Consider the following 16,902-nt stretch of genomic DNA (forward strand, 5'->3'; position numbering starts at 1 on the left):
CACCCACCGTAAGACCTGTGCGTGGGTGGGACCTGGGGTTGCCAGATAAAATATAGGATGTTCTGTTAAATCTGAATTTCAGCCGTAAGACCCAGAAATTCCACTCCTATGCTCCTATTTAAGAAAGATGGAAACATGTCCACACAGAATCCTATACATGAATGTTCAGAACGGCAGGTGGAAACATAACCTAAAGGTGGAAACAGCCCAGATGTCTGTTGTTAAAGAAAAAATGTGCACCAGGCACATATTAAAAATAGCAAGACAGACTTTATTCAAGCCACTGTAGTAGGCAAGAGAGACTCCAGTGTAGAAATGAACTCAGTTCCAAACAAAGCAAGACGTCCGGGGATGGACACTCAAGGACGGGGGGCGTATGGGGGGGAGGGTGTCAGTGGATGGAGGTCACTCAGAGGAACTTGGTACCAAGTGGGGGATTCTGCTATCCTGGCCCAACAGGGTTCCTGCTAAAGGCTGGCCAAGGACTTTGGCATCGAGCATGGGGGACGAGGGACGGGATCAGGTACCAGTGTTGGGGGGTGGATTCTCGATACATTGGGGGTTTTTTTGGTTTTTTTAAAAATATTTTTATTTATTAATTTGGTTGCACCGGGTCTTATTTATTTATTTATTTATTTATTTTATTTTTGGCTGTGTCGGGTCTTCGTTTCTGTGCGAGGGCTTTCTCCAGTTGCGGCAAGCGGGGGCCACTCATCATCGCGGTGCGCGGGCCCCTTCACTATCGCGGCCTCTCCTGTTGCGGAGCACAGGCTCCAGACGCGCAGGCTCAGTAGCTGTGGCACACGGGCCCAGTTGCTCCGCGGCATGTGGGATCCTCCCAGACCAGGGCTCGAACCCGTGTCCCCTGCATTAGCAGGCAGATTCTCAACCACTGCGCCATGAGGGAAGCCCGATACATTGGTTTTTAGCAGAATTCTTTGCTAAACCTGGGGTTAGCATGCCAAGGGCAGGCAGCAGGCTGAGGTCGGGAAGAGGGTTCAGAGGAGCCTGACTCAAGTTCACTTGAGGAGACAGCCCTTGCCATCACCGCTGATGGCTGGATAAACAGATGTGGCCCATCCACACGAAGAGGTTTTATTAGCATGAGAAGGCATGAGGCCCTGGCACACCCTACCACGTGGATGAACCTGGAAAGCACAGGAAGTGAAGAAGCCAGTTATAGAAGACCACGTATTACACGATTCCATTCATAAGAAATGCCCAGAAGAGGGAAATCCGTAGGGACATAAAGCAAAGTAACGGCTGCCTAGGACGGAGGAGCTGGGGCAAGGGAGTGATAGCCAGTGGGAATAGGGTTCCTTTGTGCTCTAATAAAAAGTCCTAAAAAATGATTGTAGTGATGATTGTGTTTACCTGAAAATATACTAAAAACTGTTGAATTGTACACTTGAAATGGATGAATCGTGCAGTATGTGAATATATGTCAATAAAGATGTTTAAAAAAAAAAACAGGTGGGGTAGGTGCCCTCGCAGCACACGAAACACACAAGAAACTCGACTGATAGCTGCTTTCTCTGAATGGTTGTCACCATTATCCTGAAAAAAATTAGAATTCAGATAAACAAAAATCTAAGCATAAGCATGCCTCATACAGTATTGGTCGTTCATCTGAAATTTACGTGTAACAGGCATATTCTGTATTTTTATTTGCTAAATCCAGCTACCGCCCCAGGCCTGGCCATAGAGCCTCTTCTCCCAGTTCATCTTAGCCTCGGGGGAGTCTCAGCCCGCTCTCCAGGTGCCAGCAAGTGGCTCCTTGTATGATAGGATGGACCAGTGGTAACAACAACAACAATAATAATAAATCACAGCCTCTGAAACAGTACGTAAGACAGCTATTACTGGCTGCTGTTTACTGGGTTTTCACCTCGGGCTCTGTATCCAGCTAGATGTCCCAGGTGGGGCGTCTCAGTGAACCTGGATCAGACTCCCACGCAGCAGGAAAATTAAGCTCAGGGAAGCTGCCGAAATGGACTCGACCCTTAGATCACCGATGGGCAAGATCACACCAGCTCAGGGACCCTACAGAGGAAAGGCGTCACAGACGCCGGCCGAGTGAGGCCCTGAATCTTCCCGCAGGTGTCCGTGAGGATACCCTGGCCACCCTGCAGGTGTGGGAACCCCTCCTCCTCGGCCTCCCAGGGCCAGGGTTGGATTCCAGATGCTGGGAGGCTGGTGGAGCTCGGGCGTGGGGGTGGGCAGACAGGGTGCACGGCGAGTTACAAAACCCACACAGACCTCGGACTGGGCAGTGCTGTGCCCGCAGGAGCGGAGCTGCATCCCTGTCCGAGGCCCTGGGGCCTCCGAGGCTCAGCAGCCCAAACGCCCCATGGTTAAAAGCAGGCAATAGCTTTCAGGAAGCGCTGCCTGACCTCCGTGAAGAGAAAGGGAAATGAAACCCTAAGTGCTTCTCTAAAAAACTCTCTAGGGGAGGGAGAGAAGCAAGTTCTGCTGACAGCCCAAATCCTCTCTGCGTGTATTTGCAGAAACCCCACCCAGCGGAGGTCCTCTGTGCTGAAGTTCAGCTCTGGCCGGGCCTCTGCCCCTAACGCCTGCCCTGGTGTCGGGGGCTCTGCTGGGCCCCATGGCTGACGTCGTGCAGCTGGGTTTACAGGAGGGGGTTGATCCTGGAGCCCACAGACAACCGAGAATGACGATAAGGATAAACTAACAGCAGGGTCCACTGCTACCTCCTCCGAGCAGTTAAGTAAACACAAGCAAACGGGTGTCTGGTGAGGCTAAGACTCTGGACATTGTGCGTAGAAGGGACAGAGCCCGAATCCAAACCAAGTGTCTCGCTCCCAACTGGGTGCTCGTGACACTGTGTTATTTGGATGATAAATTCCTTGGAAACAACAACACGTGTTTTTCCATCTCTCAGCATCCCTGCACTTTCCAAGACAAGACCCGGCCAATGGCAGGTACGGCCACCACCACCAGCCTCGACAGAGCCCCACTCTGTCCCAGGGCTTAGACCCTGTCTAGCTGGGGCTGACACTGCTCTGGGCCAGGCCCTTCAATCCTTTCAATTGTCATCAAACCAGCCTTTAAGGTCACCAAAGAGATTGGCCGGAGGGTCCCACCTGCCTTTTATTCCTGTTAAGTGAGTCACCCAGACAGCATTTTCGGACCCACCTGCAGCCTCTCCGTGAGCCATGGAAACTTACTCCGGGGTCCAGGCCTGACGTCATCATCAGGGTGGGGTGGACAAGGGCAGAGGGGCTTTCTGCCCAGGCCCCCGCACCGGGGGCCAGCCTACCCTCTTGGGGGCAGAGGAAGGAGTGAGAGGCTTCTAACCCCCTTCCAAATAGCCTTCGCCTGGAGAGGCACTTTCTGCCCCTTAGTGGTGAAACTACGGGCTCTCGGTGGCAAATCCCCACCAGCCCCCGCCCCATCCCCAGTCGAAATCCCATGGCATCTCTCTGTTGCATGAGGGTAGCAGGGGAATAAGTGTTCCTCTAAGTAGATCCAGGAGGTCCGGCACATCAGCGTATGAGTGGGTGGCACCTACCTACCAGGGCTGGGGCAGGAGCCCTGCATCTCTGACCAGCGGTGCCCACCTGCCCGCCCAGACACATGGGCCTGTCACACCCCTGGCCGGCCTGTGGGTTAGGGTGCCAGGTGCCATTGGTCGGCTCCCTCTGCCCCAGTAAGAAGGATGCTCAAAAGGTCCTGTCTAGAGGGAGCTGTATCTTTGGGTCCCAAGCCACCTGTGGTCTGGGCTGAAGGTGGACACCTGTGGGTTGGCTTGTTAGCTGCAAACCCAGCCCAGCGCTTGGAGGGGTGGCCCCTCCACGGGTAGGTTGTGGTGGTGACCTAAACATCATTGTCACTTGTCCCCTCCTGGGGCCATGGAGAGCTAAAGAGATAATGGGTGTATGTGGACGTGCCCCAGTTCTAAAGCTGGGATGCACTACACGGAGGGGAGGTGTTATTAAACCAGTTTATTTCCTGGGACGTCCCTCCCAACCAAATCCATTTCAAACCAATTAAACTGAAAAATGGCTGCAGAGAATGGTACACTGAGACTCTATGAAGTTTTTAGCCTTGGGCTTCTACTTTTGTAGGGCTCTTGCCTGGGTCTGCTCAGCCCGCCTGTGGCCCCCAAAGATAACAGGTCCCAATCCCTAGAACCTGTAAATGTTAAGTTATATGGAAACAGGGTCTTTGCAGATGTGATTAAGGATGTTGAGATGGAGAGATATTCCTGGGTTATCCAGGTGGCCCAGTGTTATCACCAGGAACCTGATAAGAGGGAGGCGGCGGGACATTTGACCCAGACAGAAGAGAAGCCACGTAAAGACGGAGGCAGAGACTGACTGCAATGATTCATTCGGCCACAAGCCCGGGGACGCCTGGAGCCCCCAGGAGCTGGAAGAGGCTGGCAGGTTCCTCCCCTAGAGCCTCCGGAGGGAGCGAGGTCCTGCTGACACCTTGATTTTGGACTTCTGGCGTCTAGAATTGGGAGAGAATGAATTCCTCTTGTTTTGGGCCACCCAGCGTGGTCCTTTGTGGTGGCAGCCTGGGGGGAGAAGCCTCCTGGGGCCGGGGTGGAAGTCTCTCCTGTCCTGACGGCCTGGGGTTTCCCAGCTGCAGGGGTGGATGCTGATGGAAACAGTGGTTGCCGGCCAAGCACCCCTGAACCTGCTCAGGTCCGTCCCTCACCTGGTCTGGTTGGTTTGGGGTTCGTGTTGCTTCATGTTTTCTCCACCAGGCCACGCTGATCCCGCCCACATCTTTGGGAACGGCGAGACCTCCACGGAACCCCTTTCCTGGGATATGTCACGAGAGGATGTTACGCACACCTGAGTTCTGAGGCTGGCTCCTCAAATAAGACCCAGAAACGTCTTGGCAGCACTGAAACCCCAGGGGAAGCCAGCCTCCTGCACGCCAAGCCCTGCGGCCGTGTCTGCCGTCCAGAGTGGTCTGAGCAAAGCTCGGCTCCCCGTCCTGGGGTCCAGGAGCCCCGTTTGCCAGCCGCCCTGAGATGGATGACTTCACTGGGGGTTGCAGCAGCTCACTGGGCTTCCTGGTGGGTGTCTGGGGTGGCCCTTATGTCCTGCCCTGGCCAGGCACTGTGCCCCAGTCCGTTGGTCACCTGGCATGTTGCTGTAAAGAGGTTCCCGCTTTCCTTGGAGGCCTGGGGGTGTCGAAGCTTGGCTGTGCAGCTGGCCACAGGGAAGAAGGATGGAACCCAGCTCCAGGACATGGAGCGATGCCCATGGCCTGAGGGGCTGAGGGGCTTTGGAGGCTGTAGTGGACGATGAGAGTGCTGGGTGATCAGAGCATTGTCTGCTTCCAGCAACGTGCTCTGCTCACCCAATTCCCTGCAGTTAGCAGACACTGATGACTAGTTCCTGGGCCAGAGGGGTTTCTTACAGCCCCGAATGCCATCTGAGGACCCACAGCCAGCTTCCTACAAGGCACCTCGGTTCATTCACTCACACATGCCAGCAGTGCACACGGCGGGGAGAGCAGACGGTCACAGGCGTTCTCAGCTGTGCGGACTCAGTGTGCAGGGCCCCGGGGCTCAGCCCCGCAGCCTGGTCTTGCCACGCCTGCAGGAACCGTGGACTCCCTCTCGAGCCCCTGCAGACCCTCTGACCTGGGCTCAAGGCACCAGAAGCTGCAGGGCCAGGGGGTCTGACCTTCCCGCCAGCCTTGGTGGGGACGCCGACGAGCAGCTGTGGGAGCTGGGCCGGGAAGAGCGTTGAATAATAATTCACACTTATCTAAGCTCCATCCTATTGGGAGGGAAAAGGGGTGTTGCTGGCTGTCTACTGGGCCAAAGCTTCCAGAAAGTCTCTTCCTGATTGGATTCGGAACTTTTATCTCTTAAGCCCCAGAGTTGGTGAACGCAGCAAGGGATGGGGGAAAAGCCCGACTTAGTTTTTCATGGGTGACTTTTTTCTGTACGAAGTCAGGTCTTATGTGTGTGGACTCAAATACAACGATCATTGAATGCCTTTGGTTATAGGCTCTTTCCTCCTCGGATTTCAAAGCATTTTCGTGCTGAAATATGACGGTTTCTTGGCAGATTGGATCTCCCATGCCCACCGACAGGCCATCCGTCATCTTTGTGCACTTGGAATGACAATAATTACAGCAATAATAATAGTGTTAGCTCGCATTTGTAGGGTACTTTATGGCAGATGAAAGCCCTTCCACACCCTTCATCCTCACCTCATCCCAGCGAAAGACCTGGAGATGGTGTGGAGGCAGCAGGGCCTCCGTGCACAGAAGACGCGTGAAACCAACAGCAGCAGGAAGTCAGGCCTTAGCTGTGCCCCGACTGTGGCCCTGGTCTTGGGGCCCCGCTCAGGGACGGTCTGCTCAGCACCAGGGGCCCAGGCCTGACCCCCCACCTTCTCCCTTCCCTGGATGGTGACCTCCAACGCCTCTCCTGGGCTCCCTAGTCCACGTCCCAGGTCTCTGACGGGTGCTACTCAGCCTCTGTATCATGAACTGCCCCCACCCACTCCAAAGACTGGTGGCAGCAGAGAGTTGGAGGCAAGGGTCTCAGTGCCCTGGTCCCTGGAAACACCCTTTTCTAGTGGTGTCAGCCTCCCAGCCAAAAGCATCTTGGAAACCACCTTGCCCGTTTTCAGGTTTGAGGGAACCGAGGGGCAGGGGAGACAGAACTGCAGACCCTCTGACCTCCCATCCGCTCCCCATCATCTCCAGGTGTTGGGTTCCCCAGTGGTTCTGAAAGCCAAGCCCCAAGGGTCTCATTGCCTGAAGGTTCCTTCTATCCTAGGTGTGGGACCTCCCTGCTCTGGCCAGGGCTGAGGCCATCAGAGGGCTGCCCAGGAAAAAGGAGGTCTCAGCACGTGCCTCTTCTTCCTCTTGCCAACCCTGCTCCCCCAGGGCGAAGCCAGGCTGTGGCCGGACCCTTGCAGGGCACAGCCAGTGCCCACTCTTTCTCTGCCTGGCGAGCCTGGCACTGGAGAGCTCTTGCTTCCTAGAGATGGTTGAACCTCCCTCCTGGACCACTGATCTGAGGATGATCACGTGTCCCTCCCGGAGACCCTCAGAGACCCCTCTCTGCCAGCTGAGAAGGTGAAGTTTCTGTACCCGAAGCATCACCTGGATTTCTCTCACTCCAGGGGCCCTGGCTGTGAGCCCCTGCACAAAGCATTTCCCAAAGCTTGTTCCTTGGCATACAAGGCCCAAGAGGATTCCTAGGAAATGGCCGGCCTCATCTTTCCACCGCAGACCCACTGTGAGCACCTGTACCGGTGCAGGAGGAAGGCCAAGGGGTCTTAGAGGAAACGCGATCACGTGAGTACTGGCATCTTGGCAGGAAGAAGCTGCTAACCCCCTTGCCAGCTGTTTCTGGGGGAGCTGCTCAGCACGTTTGGGGAGGACACACAAATGTTAGGATGTTACGTGTTGAACAAAAGATACACCTTTCACATAAGCAACGGGATCTCAGCTCTCTCACACACATGTGCACATGTGCGTGTGCACACACACACACACACACACACAGTAGAACAAGCCCAGGACAGAGCTCCGAGGACAGCCACGCAGGGAAGCAGGGGGAGGTGGCCTGGATGACGGGGCGAAGGCAGCTCCCGCACTCAGGCTGTGATCACAGTCTTCCGTACGGGTCCCCCCGGGCAGGTCGAGGACAGGTCGCGTCCCCTCCAGCTCGGAGTCTCCTCAGGGGTACCGGGATTAAAAGGTTAAGGGAAAACTTGCACAATTTGGGGGAGGATCAGGGGATGATGGCCGGCCTTGGTCCACAGCAGCTCCCACCATGGTCTCTGCCAGGGGAGATGACCAGCCCTCGTTTTCGTCTGTCCACTGTCCCTGTGTTTTCTAAATGTATGACTTTCATAATCAGGGGGCCGATAAGTAGCTTGAAACCTGCAGGCCCGCCTGGAATGGTGGACCCCCCGGGGCAGAGCAGGGAGCCTGGCCCTCCCTCCCCCTCCCGTTTGCAGCAGCTTCCTGGCTGCCCTGGCTAATTGGGGCCCGTTGTCCCTGAGGGAAAGGGAACCCCCCTGCCCTTGCTGGCCATGGTCGGGGCCTGGGATCTGCTGTCCACGCCCCGCACTTAATAACAGGCAGACTGACAGCTGCCGCCTTGAAATGGAAATAGTGATCTACATGCTCCATGCAAGCAGGGAGACGGGGTTTGCCAGGACACCTTCCCTGCCACTGCATTTGCCATTATAAAGAACCGTGAAGAGCACTTGTTCCCGGAATGTCTGACAAATTGATGCCACGTCCCATCTTCATGCCCACTGCCCCAGCCGAGGGTCCAGGAAAGGTTCTCATGGTGGGGCTATGGTGGTGGCTCCGGCAGCAAGGGGACCGACTCTAAGGATGAAGTGGGACAAGTGTTCCCAGGAGAGGAGTGGCACCCCAGAGCCTCAGAATGTTGGGGTGGCCTCAGCATGGACCAGAAGGAGAGCTTCCCAGTCATGGGAGCAAAGGCAGGAAGCAGGAGGAGGCTGGAGAGTCTGGGACGCTCGCCCAGATTCCGTGGGAACGGGGGCTGCAGGACTGGAGGTGATGGCAGGGCATCAGTCCTGAGGTCTCCGTCCCGACATCGCGTCTGTGCCCCGGGGCCTGTCCCGCGAGGCTCAGCAGAGACGAGCTGCCTCTGCTCAGTGTGGTCCTCAAACCTAGAAAGAATGTAAACTCAGCTGGTGAGTGTTGGCCTCGAGATTCCTGGCCCAGAGCTTCCCGTTCGGAGGGGCCGGTGGGGCCTGGGAAACTGTAGTCAACAGGCACCCTGGAGATGCTGATGCTGGAGGCCCCTGGGTCACACGCTGAGAAGCACCACCTCGGGGGTCACATCCCTGCTGGGTGTCGTGCCTGCTGTGATCCAGGTGCCCGGTCTGTAGCCAACTGTGCGCTGGGAGCTGCAGGAACACAGAGATCACTGTCGTCCGTGAGTGTTCTTTTATGCAAAATTATTTGCATAATTAATGTGATGCAAAATTCTGCAAAAGGCAAAATTACAGGGATGAGAAGAGATTAGAGGTGGTCAGGGTTGACTACAAAAAGGCAGCGTAAGAGAGTTTTCGAAGGGTGGGACGGTTCTTGATGGTTCTGTGCTGGGGGATACAGAAATCTCTCAGTTACCTGCAGACTCATTTGCCTCCGGCCTTCTGCCGGTCACCCCAGGGATGTCCTGCTCACCTGGTATCTTGGACCAGAGTGAATCCAGCTGAACTCGTCACCCAGCCCCGACACACACCCCTCATCCTTCTGTCACCCTCAGCTTGGAGAGTGGTGCCAGCTCGCTTCAGGCCCCCAGATCTCTCCAGGATCATCCTGCCCAGCTCCGCATCCCATGCCTCCCCACACCACTCCCAGACCCTGTCCTCTCTGGTTCCCAGACACCCGTGAGCCCCACCCACTTCCTGTCTCCCCCACTGTAAATGCTAAGTTCAGGTCACCTCCTTTCTCCCCCAGGGGAAGGTCACAATCCTCTCACTGGTCTCCCTGGATCCAACCCCACTCTCCTGGTCCATTCTCTACCCGGCTGCCAGAGTTCTCATTTTACTGTGTTCACTCCTGCCATTTTCCCGAGTGCCTTCAGAGCACAGACGACCATGTCTAAAAACGTTTATAGACACGTGAGCATACCTGGGTTAGTGTACACGCACCTATCTCCTTGTTCTCACAGCTGAAAGGGCCTGGAAGCACCAACACCCCAAGGACAACAAGCACATCCAGATCCCAGATCTTGGTTTCTAACACCAAGCTCTTCTCTAACTAAAGGCTCTGGGGCTCCTTGTAGAAATGGCTGATTCTAGACTGGGCAAGCCAAGACTGGAGCATCTTGTAGTGCCAGGAAGTAACGCAGTGTTCTCACACACACACAGACACACACAAATACACAATGGCGGCCTGTCAAAGGGGCAAAGTCACCAACCCGAAAGACCTCCCAGTGGCCAAAGATGGAACTATTTGAACAACAAAATAAAGTAGCATCCAATTATATCTCAAAGTTTAAAATACATGTACCTGCGTTCATACTGATTTAGGAAATGATGGAGCCAGTCACTAAATGGAGTGGAAGAGGCGCAGCTGACCTGCAGAAGAGTCCCAGGTCACGTGTGCAGCGACCCCGCCCTCAAGGAGGTGAAGGGTAACTCCCACTCCTGCAAGTGTGGACTGCACATCGTGACTTCCTTGCATGGAATACGGGGCCGGTCCCTGATCCACGGGGGCCACAAGGACAGCCCCGTGACCACGGAAGCTGCTGCTATTCCACGGCCCTTAAACCCCTACACATGGGGCTGGGCGGAGCATGGGGCTCTGGGTCAGTGGTCAGCAAGTGTCACACTGTCGTGATGATGTGACCACCACAGCCCAGCTGTCCTGGTGTGTCCTTCACACGCTTGCCAAATCCTCCTGCGGACTCAGAGGGAACTGGGGTGTATCCGCCAGCCACTCACTGGCCTTGACAGGAGTTGAGCAAACAAGACACCGTTTGAACGTGACCTTTGGCTGGAACTTCCATCTTCCGTCTTCTGGGCCGCAGCTCCTGGGGCAGCGGAAGGAGACGCTTCCCACAGTGTTTCTCTGGGAGAAGGTCACGGGGGCTGCTTGGCCCAAATGGGACACAAAAGTGGGACGGGCTGTGCTTGGAAAGGTACGACAAGGTCTTTTCCAAGTACAACACTCTCTGCACCCCACCCCCAGAGCAGTGCCATTAAATAACACTTGGGTACAAACAGTGTCTGCAGAAGGTTCCCACAGGAAGTCCCATATGTCGGCCCAGGAGCCCAGGTTGCTCTGTAATTCCCCACCGCGGCCTTTACTGGTGGAACCTGATCTCTCTGCAGGGACCACCCCACACGCCACTTCTCAGTACCCACGTCCCCAAACCCTGGTGGTGGCCCTCCCCCTCCCTCTGCCTTTCCCCTGCATGCCAGCATCCCTGCATGCCATCACCCAGGGAATGCAACCGTTGTGCCACCCTGATGATCCCTCCTCCTGACCCCTGACCCACTCTACCAGGAGACGGTCACCTCTGTTCCCAGGGCTGAGCCCAAGGCTGGATGTGGGGTGGAAGGCGCATCCTTTATGACAGTCCCTAAATACAGGCAGGGAGAGTGGGACGGGGTGGGTGAGTTCTGACAAGTGTTAAGCGAGGGAAGGACCCCTAACCTGCCGCCCGAGAACCCGGGGCTGGCTCTGGGGGTCGGCCCCCGTGCTGACCTCTGCTGTGCCCACCCCCAGTGCCCGTGCCCTTGCTTGGCTCAGAATCTTCTCGCCCCGAGTGCCTGGACCTGAGATGCTGCCACACAGCGCTCGGCGGCCAGCAGCCGACTTCACACTGCAAATGAGTACGAAATATGACAACCAGAACGAACCTCGAATCTGCGCCTCTGTCCTCGTGAATATGCAGGCCGGTTGCCTTGGTGGCCTCCGCAGCTCTTGGGGGCAGGGGGCCACATGGAGGGGATAGGGGGGCGGAGGGAGGGTGGGAGGTCAGGTCTGAGGCCAGGCCTGCGGGCAATGCAGGCACCACAGGCCCTCCTGATCCCCTCTTCTGGGCCATTCCCATTGGGGACTGTCTCGGGAGGGGGTAGGAGGCTTCCCTGCCTGGTTGCCCTTCTTCTCCTGCAGACACCGTCCTCAGCGGGAGGTGCAGAGCCAGACCCCCGAGAAGCCCTGGCTGCCCGAGGGCCTGCCGCCGGCCGAGCAGGTCATGGCGGACACGTGCCCACCACCCAGCACACAGCTGCACCTCACGGCATCCACGTTGCAACGAAAAAGGTGGAAATGGCCTAAACACCCAATGACAAGGGGCTGTGGGCCCTGCAGCCCCTAAGAACTGTTTCCCCCTCAAACCCACGCTGGGACCTCAAAGGATGTGCGTCCACAAAATGACACTCACTTTGGCCCCAAGAGGGCTGCCCTGGATGGTTCTGAGAGGGTGGAGGTCCAGGAACCCTTTCTCCCCCTCCCCGCCCCAGGCCTGGGTTCCTGCTTCACAGCCCGACGACTGGGTGGAGGCGGTGGCAGAGCCTGGACCTTGAGGCTCCTCGGTCTCCAGTTTTGGCTCCGCTGCTCCTGACCTCGAATCAGCAAACCCCCGGCCGCACCTTGACCGCCCCCGCCTGCCAGGCCTGTGTGGGCGAGCGTGCGTGTGTGTCTGTGTGTGTGTGCATGTGTGCTCATGCTTGTAGGTGGCCGTGGGTGCATGGACATGCATGTAGATGCTGTCTCCAACCCCCTGTAGGAGACCACCTTCACCCCCAGCTCCCCCCAGGACCCGCCAGGGACAGGACGCTGACCCAGCCCAGACCCCAGGGGTGCAGGCAGGCGGTGCTCCCAGCCCCCTGGTCCCCTCGTGGTCCCTGCCTCTCCCCACTTGCTGTGCTTTTGCTCCAAAGACCTACGCCCATCACTCTTACTTGGGCCACTGGAGCCAATTTGCCCCCCTGTGCAGAGGACAAGGCCCAACTCTCATCACCTTAAACTCTTCTGCCAGAAGCTTCTAGAAGACACAGGGCCATGTCCCTGATTCCCTTCTCCAGAGCCCTCCTGCCAGGAATGGACACCTGGGAGGCGATAGCGCTTTGGAAACTGTGGGCGCAGAAGGGCTGTCACAGTTTGGTGAGCAGGATCTCCCACCCTGACTGCAGGCGCAAACCCACACGGGTGGGAAGAGGCCCCTCGGGGGCCAGAGGAACCCAGCGAGGGGGAGCGAGGGGGACGCCAGGTCATCCTGCCTGGAGCAGCCCCACCCACCCCATGGGCTTAGAGGTGCCCCAGCCCTCAGGCCACCTGGGCGGGGCCGGGCACATGGCAGGCAGGCCGGGTTTGCTGAGTGAATTAACAAGGAAGAAGAGGGCAGCACAGGCCATTTCGGTGTGAAACCTGGCCAGAAAAGAACAAAATCCTTGTAAAAAAGGATAGGCTACTTGGGAACTGGGTTATTAACACATTAGCATCTTTATTTGTGTGAAATGAAGGTGACGATAAACAGGCATTTATTTCTCCAAGTGGTTTTGGCAGACACACAAGGTGCGTCTCCCATGGCGGCCAGGCCTCCCTCGCGCATGTGCACACATCCTACTTCTCTTGGTGGCCTTCCCTGGGCTGCCCCACAGAGGTGACCCCTTCCTCCTCCTCGCCGATGCCAAGAGCAACGATGGGTCCGGTGCTTACACGTATGGACTCACCGGTACCCTAGTTACCCTGTCTGCAGGCAAGGAAACCGAAGCCCAGGGTGGGAGGAAACTTTCCAGGGTCACCAGATAAACGCCTGGCTCAGCGTTCCCACCTCACCCCCTCATCTCATGGTCTTTCAGAGTTCCGCTCCGTGGCTTGTGGGAGACTTCTCTGGACACAAGTCCGGTCACCGCTTCTGGCAAGAATGATCCAAGATGTCACTCACAGGCAAGAACGGACAACCTCTCACTGAGATCCACCCTCCATCACGCTCTCAGCACTTTGATTTCCGTAAAAGACATCTAATGTAAAATCCACCACTGTAACCATGTTTAAATGCACAGCTCAAGGGCATCAAGCACGTTCACATTGTTGTGTAACCATCACCACATCCGTCTCCAGGACTTTCTCATCTTCCCAAATTGACACTCTGTCCCCATTAAGCACTAACTCCCCATCCCCTGGACCCCACCACCTACTTCCTGTCTCTGTGGATTTGCCTCTTCTGGGTACTTCATATAAGTGGATCCTACAATCTTTGTTATTTTGAGACTAACTTATTTCACTCAGCATGATGGCCTCAGGGCTCATCCATGTTGTGATCTGTGTCGGGATTTCCTTCCCTTTTATGGCTGAATAATATTCCAGTGTACGGAGGGACCACATCTTGTTTACCCGCTCATTCCTTGATGGACTCTTGAGTTGCTTCCACCTTTTAGCTGCTGTGAATAACGCTGCTGTGGACATGGGTCTGCAAATATTTGCTCAAGACCCTGCTGCAGTTTTTTGGGTGCACACTCTGAAGTGGGATTACAGGATTGTGTAGTAGTTTTAATTCTCATTTTTTGAGGAAACCTCGTGCTGTTCTCCACAGCAGATCTGCAACATGACATCTACACAGCGCACCAAGGTTCTACTTTCTCCACGTGCTGGCCGACACTTGTTGTTTACTGTTTTTTTTAGATAATAGCTACCCAAATGCCTATGTTAGCATTTTACGCATTATTGCATTGACTATTTTATTCCCGAAAATGGGAAAATAATAACTTTCTATTTTGCAATGATCCCCATTTGAGGATGAGGAAATTTGGGGCAGAGGGGCTAAGTTCTATGTTCCATGTTCTGTGGCTGGTAAGTGGCCCGAGTGCCCTAAGCCAGGTCCCACTCTGGTCTGGTGGGGACCCCTCACTTCTCACCAAGGACACCCTCAATCTTATCTTGTCAAATGATCACATCTGTGAGTGAATGAATGAATGATGGATGAATGAACGATGAATGAATGAATGAGCGGCAGCATGTGTGCAAGACTAACCAGAGTGGCAGATGGTTCCTCCTGGGGAGGCTCAGTTGATGAAAGGGGTCCAGGGAGGACCCTTGGGAGCCCTGGGAAGCAGGGGTGCAGAGCAAGCTGAGAAGGGAAACAAATCCACCTCTGGAGCTTTGGGCAGCCGGAGCCAGGCCATGACAAAGCCAGGCTAGAACCACAGGGCCAGAGGCCAGGGGAAGCCCCAGGTGGGCAGGGGGGCAGTTGGAAGAGTGTAATTCACTTTTCCCCAGGGACCCTGGTCTGACTTTTTAGGACAAGGGAAGGGAAGGCTCTTTGACAGGAGGGAAAGTAAAAGGCAGCTCTTTGATCAATAAATGAATTAGTCTACCCTGATTTGCAAATCACCCGGCCTCTTTTTGCCTGGCCACACTGCAGGGTCTGGAATTACTCAGCACTGCTGGCCTGCCTCGCCCTGCTCGGGGCTGGGTAGGTGGAGGGCGAGATACTGTCGTGAGAGAAAGTGAGATGTTACCTGTCTCCAGAGAGGGTTGCACCCCACAGCCCCAGGGTGGCTCTGTGGCTAAGAGCTTGGGGTATCCATCCCACACTTTATGCGTCACCTGGGAGCCTGTCCCACTGACCACAGGGAAAGGATGGGGTGAAAAGGACCAGAGAATCTCCAGCTGGTCCAGCATGGGAACCAGCACTACCAGGAAGCAAGGAACTATGGCTGGGGGCGTGCTGCACCCTCCTTTCTCCCCAGGAGATGCACACACACATTCATGCACACATACGCACACTGGCACACACATGGCGTGTGACACATGTGCTTATACACATGCACAGTTGTGTCATGCACCACGAACTAGGCACACACTCATGCCCACACACGTGCATGCACGCACACGTGCCTGTGTACATGCATGCACACACATGTGCACACAAAGTATTCTGAGTCATCTGGCTGCATCCCCATGGCGTGTCTGGTCTTTTCACACCCTCAGGGCTGGGGCTCCCGCGCCCTTCGGAGCCGGCCAGTCTTTGGCAGCCCTGACAGTTGGCCGAAGCCTCGAACAATAACGCCCTTCAGCCTCTGCGTCGTGTCCCTCCATCCGTCCTCGTAAGGACCCTGGGGCCGTGCAATGCTGCGCCCCCTTCTTGGGAAGGCCCACTGAGGGGCAGGGCGCTGAAGAGGGGATTCTAGCCAGGGGGTAGAGGAGGGGTCTGGTGACCCTGGGAGCCTGGCCAGCTCTCAGGATTCTGAGATTCTAACTTAAACGTGGACCCCAGACCTGCTAGCATAAACCTCAAAGGTTCCATCCCACCCCAGACCACACCAGGCAGATGCCTCCTGCCTGAGGCCAGCAGGTCTGGGAGGGAGAGGGGACAGGGGAGGATGGCAACCAGAGCTACACACACGCATATGCGTGTGCACACACACACATATACACACACTCACACACACACGCACAATACACACGTGTGTGTGCACATACACATGCACACACATGCACACATACAATACACACATATACACATACATACACGTACACACGCACATATACACATACACACTCATGCATGCACACACACACAAACATGCACACACATATACACACATGCATGTACACACGCTCACATACACACACGTACATGTACACACGTGTGCACACACATACATACACACATACACATACACACACAGAGCCGCAACACATACGCAGGTACACACACACACACATACACACACATATATATACACACACACGTACACACACACTCTTGTGTGGTCTCTGTAGGGTCTCAGTGATTAATCCTCGTGAGTGCCAACTCTGTGCCAGGCACTGTTCCAGGCGCTTCCTAAGCCTTAACTCACCGAGCAGCTCTGAGTGATGAACAGGTGACCCTAAGGTGGCATCATGGCTCAAGGTCAAGGTACAGTCAGCGGTTGGGGCCTGAACTCAGCCGCCCGGCCCAGAGCTGCTGGAGAGTGGAGGGCCCGTGTTCTCTGCTGGCCTGGGGCAGGGGGAAGCGGGCAGTGGGGGCTCGCCTCCAGGTGCGCATCTCGGGACCAGGTGTCGGATCCCTTCCAGGGCACAGGGGACGGTGGGAGGTGAGCCAGACTCTCAGGCCAGTGGATGGAAAATGTATGAGAAACTGATAAAGTCATTCATTCAAGACTTGTATTTATTCATTTTAAACAGATTTTTCATACATGTCCAATAGAAAGAGTTTGATGAACCTCCATGTACCGATGACCCAGGGGCAGCAGTTGTCAACACACGGCCGTGCTTGCTGTATTCAAAGCCCTGCTCCTTGGGGAGTGGGCACTTCCTACCACACTGCATGCGGGTGTGGCACACATGAAGCCTCCATGCTCCTTCCTAGGGGGTGAGATGGTGTCGGCCTCATCTACTCCTACAAATCCTCCTGAGGGTCCCAGCTGCACTGACCAGTGGGGCCCT

The sequence above is a fragment of the Balaenoptera physalus genome (assembly GCF_965194825.1).
Source record: "Balaenoptera physalus genome assembly, chromosome: 7".
In the NCBI taxonomy this organism is placed as follows: domain Eukaryota; kingdom Metazoa; phylum Chordata; class Mammalia; order Artiodactyla; family Balaenopteridae; genus Balaenoptera; species Balaenoptera physalus.